The following is a 7925-nucleotide window of genomic DNA, read 5'->3' as shown; positions in this document are numbered from 1 at the left end:
ATTTGATATTTTGACTATAATATGCTGTAGTGAAGATCTGTTCTTGAATCAATTTTTAGTCCTTGGAGGTTCTTTTACCTGTATATCCATATCTAGTTGAAGATGGGAAGTTTTAGGCTATTATTTCACCAAATAATTTTTCAGCCCTTTCCTCTTTCCTTCACCCTCTGGAGTTTCCATAATAAGAATATTAGTTTGTTAAATATGTCCTAGAAGTCTCATAGGCTTCCTTATTCTTAATTTACTCTTCTTTTCCTTATTCTCTCTCCCTCTCTCCCTCCCTCCCTCCCTCTCCCGCCCCCTCCTAAGTTCAATCAAAAGACCTGTTCTCAAGTTCAGAAACTTTCTCTTCTGTTTATTCTAGTCTTCTGTGAAAGGTCTCTATATTAGTTTTCATTTCATTGATTGACAGTTTTAGTTACAAGATTTCTGGCCACCGCTGCCACTGGAGCAAGGACTGAAGATGCGAACGCCACCAGGGCAAGCAGCCACCACCACTGTGCAGAGGACCCGAGAAGGCGAGGGGCGAGGGGCGCGGGGGGGGGCGGTGCAGAGTGCGGCTGCGCAGGTGTATTCCAGAGGAAAGTCTTCAAACGTCTTTGCTGTATTTGATGGTGAGTAACTGTCAGGGGACTCAGGCTTATGAGGAGGTACTGTCACACAAAACAGTGTCTAGTGAAGACGACAAGAAAGAGAGGAAAGAATTGGTAAAAGAAGCTGAAATACTATAGAAAACCATGAGATCTACTTAATCTTTTGCCAATGATGATAGCCATGCTATGGTGAAACATTCAACAATCTATCCATCTCCAGATGAACTTGAAGCTGTTCAAAATGTGGTGTCTACTGTTGAGTGTCCTCTTAAACATGTCTCAGACTGACTCGATGTAACAAAAAGGCACAAAAACAGAGGGTGAGACGGACATGAAGAAAGATGAGGCTGTAGAAAACTACTCCAAGGACAAAGGTGGTCAGACATTGTGTGGTGTAATGAGGATTGGATTGGCCTAGCTGCAAAAGGCTTGCTGATTAAGGATGATATGGACTTGGAACTGGTTTTAATGTGAAAAGACAAACTCACAGAGACCTAGTTAAATACAGTCAAAGATAATCTTCCTATTCAGATCCAGAAACACACAGAAGAGAAATACCAAGTGGAATAATGTGTAGATGAGGAATCTATTATAACTCAAAATATAAAAGATCCCACACTAACTTTCAAGATGATAATTACTTCTGCTTTAATTAGGGATGAATTGGAGAAGGATGGAGAAAATGTTGTGATGAAAGATCCTCGGGGACTTACTGGACAGGCAGAAAGCCTTGGCATCTCTCCGACATGCCAAATGGTTTCGGGCAAGGGCAAATGGATTAAAATCATGTATAATTGTTCTTCACATTCTACATGATTTGTGCGACAGAGTCCCCACATTGGCATCATTAAAAGGATGGCACTAGAGTTTTTATGTGAAAAGTCTATAGGTACTTGTAATAGACCTTTGGGCACTGGGGAGGCCTCAAGACAAATAATGGAGTGTTTGGCATCTGGAATACTACTTCCTAGGGGTCCTGGTTTTCCTGATCCTTGTGAGCAGGACCCGACAGATGCTCTGAGCTATATGACTGTTCAGCAAAAAGAAGGTATCACCTACAACATGGACAGAAATTCAGAAGCACAGGTCCAAATAAGAAAGTAGCAAAGACAAGTACAGCTCTAGCTGCTCTGGAGAAGCTGTTTTCTGGACCCAATGAAGCAAATAATAAGAAAAAGAAGGCATTCCTCAGGCAAAAGGTATTGTGAATACAGCTGTGTCTGCAGCAGTCCAGGCAGTTCAAGGCAGAGGAAGAGGAACTCTGACGAGGGGAGCTTTTGTTGGGGTACAGCTGCTCCTGGCTATATAGCTCCAGGCTATGGAATACTATATGGTTACAGCACAGCTATCCCTGCCTATGGTTTGCCTAAGAGAATGGTTCTGTTACTCGTTATGAAATTTCCAATATATCCTGTTCCCCACTACTCATTCTTTTAGCAAATGACAGAAGCTCATTCCTATTGAACAACAGTACAGTACAATTCAGAATGTTAGAGAAAAAGCCTTTGTATCCTGCTTTCTTTGAACACATACTTGATCAAAATTATTTGTAAAGAACATCTTTCCTACTTTTTGATTTTAACAAATGCACATTTAGTTCTCTAAAACTTGAAAACACAAAGAAGGAAAAAAAAAAGGGAAACCAGTTCTGTGAAATGGTACCTCATTTCTGGAAAATAATTTATACCAGCCCTTATGTTTTAGGGAAATAAAAGTCTAGCAGTTCAAAGTTTAAGTTTTAAGAGAGTATCAGGTTATATAAAATTAAATTTGTGAAGGATGTACAGAATCTCAAACGCTGATCACAAATAAACGGCTTTGTTGTAATGCAGAGTGCGGCCTATTCCTACTGCAGACACTGGCTCTCAGCTGCTGGAGATGTGCTTGCCCCAGTACACTTTAATTCAGGCTGTAGTTATTTTTTTTTAATACAATAGAGACTTTTCATTTAACCTTTAACTTTTTAAACACCAAAGTGTGTAATTAAAGCCAATAAAATATGGGTTTGAATATTGTTTAAAGTTATTATTTTTATATGTTTTGGTATCAGATTACAAGGAATGGCAAACTAATAATAACTTAGATCTAGAAGCCCATTCATCAGTAAGCAAAACTGCTAAAACAAAGCAAAGGAATTGTTAGCTTGACTCAGACTGCATACTTTGTAAGCCCTTTGTATTCTGGTTGTACAAGACTGTCCTCATGATAAAGGTTACATTCTGTCACCCCAGCATTGCTTATTAAAATGATGCCATTACCCAGAGAAGGGAAAGGAGGAATGTGATCATTTTAGTTTATGAATTTCCAAGTTTTAAAAAAATAACCAATCACTAAAATACAAAAAAGATTTCTGATTGGTTCTTTTATATTCTTTCTCTTTGTTTAATTTATCATTTATCTCCCAAACTTGTTTTCTTTGTATTGTCCTTCTGTATACTCTTCTATTTCCCTGAGTTTCCTTTGGATCATTATTTTAAATTCCTTTCATGCATTTCATAGATTTACTTCAAATTGAGATATCTTTCTAGATAATTACTTTTATCTTTTGGAAGTTTTTTGTGTCTTTACATTTTGTCTGCAAATCTAGTGTAACATTTGTTTCTTCCAAGATTATAAAGTAGCTTTTGTAAGAAAAAATTTTTTAATTTAGATCAGATATGGCATATCAGTTGGGTAGGTGCTTTGGAGATGGTGATAGGGGAGCTCAAATGCATAGTTTCTGTGTAATTTATTTACACCTTGGTTGATTTCAGGAGTCTATAAGGCCTTAATCTAGACTACAGTGGTTCATGGAGGTAATTGTATGACTTTGCAGTGGATGCAGGTTTCCAAGGGTACATATCTTCAAATTCTATGGCATCAAAGCCTAATGACTCAGTTTTAAATGGGCAACTGCTGTAGCTTTGGTGGTGTGTGATGTGGAGAGGACTGTCCCCAGGTATCTTAGGGAAAACATGAGTGATGTCAAAGATTGTACCTGTCATGATTCCTGAATCAAAGATGTGAATAAAATCTTCTCTAGAATGTGCAGGAATAATGTGGGAGGTGTCTGAGTCTGTGGTGCCAACAGCCACAGAATTATGGGACAGGACTTTTCTAGGTCCTGATGGATGAACAAAGGTAGTGTTGGGTTTGGTGGCACAAACAATCATGGACTTGAGGTTTTGGAACACAAAAAGGACTTTCCCAAGTTCCATGCTATGATTATAATTGGTAGTGGGGCTTGTAAGATTGTTAGCTTTTTATGTGCTTTGGGATCCAAATGATACTTTCTCAGGTCTTGGGGGACATGCACTAGTAGTACCAGGGCTTTTGACACCAGTGCCGTGGTCCAAAGTCTATGGGCTCTAGATATGTTCCTTAGGTCTTTCAGGGCATGTGAAAGTAACATTGTAGTCTGTGGCACTGGTATTTATGCCTCTGATGGTGTAGGACATGAGGGAGCACCCATAGGTGGACATAGGTTGTGCTTGAGCTTATGGTTTTGATATCTAAGGTTTTGGAGCTGTATAACATAAGTAGAAATGTCCACACATCATGTAGGGAAAGCTCTCCTGGGGATCAGGCTTGTGGCATCAATAGTTGTAGTCCTGCAGCTGAAGAACACAGATGGGCCCTTTCCAGATAAAATTTAGTACTGGAAAGTTTTTACATGCATCTAAAGTCCTAAAGCCATGGATTGGGAAGGAGACCTTCCTTAGTTTTCCCCAAATGAGTGCAGATGTCAGCAGGAGTTGGGGCCATTGGTTACTGTATTCCTGGAGCTACAAGGCTTGACTGAGAACTTCCTCAAGCACACAGTGGAGAAGAGCAGGTGAAGCTGGGACTGCTGTCTGAAGTTTGTGGGCTGAGGACATCTTTGCTACATCAAAATCAGCTAGGATTTGGGCTTATGGTGATGGCAGCTAGTGGTCCTGAAGCTACAAGACGCTATCTTTCTTTTAGAAAATCATCTAATGGTCCAAAGCTTCTCAGGTCAAGAATTTGGCTGGCAGGCCATAAATCAAGATAGTATCCAGCAGTGGATGTGGTAGTAGTCTGAGTTCTGGAGTTTAGAGGAAATTCAAAGTTAATACCATCTTTAGAACAGAGCAGTCCCTTTCAATCCAGCCAGCTCCTCAGAATGGATTGAATGGATTGAAAAGCTTGTAAGTAATGTGGAAGGCTCTTGCAGTTAGGACTGTGAGTATGCTCCTATGATCAGAGTTTCTGGAACTTCCCCACTGATCTTATGCTAGGAGTGCTGGTTCCCTACCCTGCATCCCTGGCCAGAGGACCATAGTTAAAGTGGAAAATTCCTTTTTTCTTTTCCCTAGGTTGCCTTTCCAACTCTGTCACTTCTTTACAAATTTTTAAGTTTTCTCTAATTCACTCTCCTCAAAATGCAGCTTATCTTTTGCTGCCCTGACTCTTCTCTGTGGCAAAGAAAACTCACAGTATCTCTCTTCAGTTATCTTGGCTCTGTCTCGAAATTATCCTCACTGTATTCTTAGTACCTGGCACAAGGTTTGCCTGGGCACTAAATATGTATTTTTTAAATAAATGTGAATGAGGCCCCTCTCTCTTGAGGGCCAACATTTTATTCTTTGTGTGTATTTTTAAAATTATGCCTAATAAACCTTTTTATGCCTCTTATTAATGATAAATTAATGAATAAATAAATAGGAGTGAATGAATTAACACATGAGTAAGATTGAATACATCCTTGATGTGGTATAAATAATTTAAAAGCAGTACAAGACACCACATTCCTTCCATGCTTTTTTACTTATGGGCTATGATTATCTGATGGTCATGCTCTGTGGTCTATGGGTGACCTAACCTAGTCTCAGCCCTCAACGATCACCTATTGACTAATAGCTCTCCTTTCAGTGGGACCTCTTCCCTGAACTTGCAGACTTATGTATCCAGCTACCTACTCCAGCCCTTTTATTGAAATGAGAGCCTATATCTGCATGTGAGTGTGTATAAACTCAATATATTCAAAATGCACTCTTAATTTCTAATAATTTCCCCCCATACCCTTTCTCTCTTTAGATCAGCAAATGGTGACTCCATATCTCAGACCAAAAGCTTGGAGTCATCATGACTTCTCTTTCTTTCACATTCTGTATCCAATTCTTAAGGAAATCTTGCTCTATCTCTACAGTATTCTCAGAATTCAACAACTCTCCATTCCAGCATTAATCCTTCTTTTTTATTTGGATGACTGCAACAGCTGCCAGATGTTCACTCACCTTCTGCCTTCCCCATGCCCATCTCATAGAGATCTTTGAGGAGCCCATATCAGACCCTTTCCTGATCATTCTCTCCCCCAACACCTTTCTGTTTTATACTGAGTTAGTTCAGAAGTCCATATGCAGCCTAAAACATCCTGCACAACCTCCTCACTTGCTACTGCCCAGATATCACCTTCTCTTCCTTGTCCTTTGTTTATTCCAGTAGTCAGGTTGGCCTCCTTGCTGCTTTTCAAACCCCCACACACTTGTCCAGTCTCGTCACCACTGCCCTGGCTCCTCTGGATGACACATTCTGCACCCAGGTTTAATGTGTCTCACCTCATCAGATCGTGCTATATAAAAGGTCATAACTTCAATCTCAATCTCTCAACCTCTCATTCGTCATCTCTTTACACTTATCACTGATTCTTCATCACTGATCACCAGTTGAGATATTGTGTTTGTATGTGCGCCATTTTTTTCTACTGCTCCACACTGAAATGTATACTTTGTGAAACCACTTACTGTTTTAGAATAATTCTTAATAGGATTCAGTGAATTGAATAAATTCATGGTACTCTTTTCCATTCATCAATAAAGTTCTATCAAAGTGAATGAAAAAATGTTATTAAAATAAGTCCACTAAGAGTATGGCTTCAATGTGCATCCATTTAGCTATAAATGTCTCTAGTTTCTCGTTCTTTGTGGTTGAGTAGTACTCCACTTCATGAAAAAAAATCTTCTTTATTTAGTCACCAGTTAATGGGCAATTGGGCTGTTTCCAAGTTTTAGGTATTACAAACTGTGCCGCTATAAACATGGGTGTGCATATAGCATTGTGGTTTGATTTTTTGAATTCTTTGGGGAAGATACCCAGCAGGGGAATATCTGGGTCAAATGGGACCTCTAATCCTAGTTTTTGAGGGATGTCCATACTGATTTCTGCAGTGGTTGCACCAGTCTACACATACTCTTAAGTGAAATAAATAGGACACACATGTGTAAGTACCGAATAATTTCTCTGGTGTGAGAAACTGAAAGTGTAAATAAGGATCAAATTGTATAACAGATAATGTGAAATAGGGAAAAGAAAAAAGGTCTAAAGGGGAATGGTAGGGGGAAGTAGGAGGGGTAGGGGAAAGGAATAAATATGAGAAAAGAAAAAATGGAAACAAAGTCTTTGTAAATAGAGAGGGGTGGAGGAGTTGAAGGGAGAACAGGTGAATGGGGAAAAATAAGAACCAAGATATATTATGTAAAGGTGCAAATTCCCAATGATGAATGTAACTGTATTGTATACCTAAAATGTACCAATAATCTCAATGAATTAAAAAAAAATAAGTCCACTAAGGTGGCAGTTAAAGCAACAAGACCAAATAAGACCCACAGACCTAAGTCAGAAGAATTCATTTTTCTTCTGGATGTAGGTGGCTTGGACTCAACTCCTTTCTAAATTTTAGCTCCAAAAGGATAACTTTTTTCCTTGTCAGACAATCCAGATATATGCTTTCAACAAAGTGAGGCTCTCCATTTGTCTTACACCTGACTGAAATTATGTGGGTTAATGATTTCTCCAGGAAAGTCTGGGTTTTCAGAGTCTGGTTTGCTAGCATCCTTCTGGCCATGGCTGAAGGTCATTTTTCATGGAAATTTTCCTGTCCTGACCAAAAAAACAGTAATGGAAAGTTTTAGTTTCTTTACATGATCTAATTTTCTACTTAACTTATTTTTCTTCTTCCTTTCTTTTTGTGCTTGTTTGTAACACAAAAGGATGAGGTTCATTTAGAATTTGGTATATTCATTCAAGATGACTTCATCATGCCATTACCTTCCTCTGGATTTCTTTCTTTTTCTCCAAAAGTAATCTACCTTCTAATTTCCTATTCTCTCTCTCTCTCTCTCTCTCTCTCTCTCTCTCTCTCTCTCTCTCTCTCTCTCTCTCTCTCTCTCTCCCTCCTTAGGTTAAGGTCATGCTGCATTTATCTCATTGTGATTATCTCAAAACATTCCAAGTTGGTTATTCATGATATTCATTTGATACAAGCACTGTATAAAAAGGACTATTTAAAAATCTGCCAAGGGCCAGGGATTTAGCTCAGTGTTTCTGCTGCCT

The 7925-nt window shown here is 39.0% G+C and overlaps 1 pseudogene; it reads left to right on the top strand.

Moving 5' to 3' along the window:
- Positions 1–682: 682 nt before the first annotated feature.
- On the top strand, positions 683–1697 carry LOC101708922 (spermatid perinuclear RNA-binding protein pseudogene; annotated as a pseudogene).
- Positions 1698–7925: the final 6228 nt, after the last annotated feature.

This window comes from Heterocephalus glaber, unplaced genomic scaffold (genome assembly GCF_053883595.1).
Source record: "Heterocephalus glaber isolate CG9 unplaced genomic scaffold, H.glaber_assembly_v1.0 deba00001720, whole genome shotgun sequence".
Lineage (NCBI taxonomy): Eukaryota > Metazoa > Chordata > Mammalia > Rodentia > Bathyergidae > Heterocephalus > Heterocephalus glaber.
Note: the sequence above shows the minus strand (reverse complement) of the source record. Positions and strands in the feature narration are given on the sequence as shown.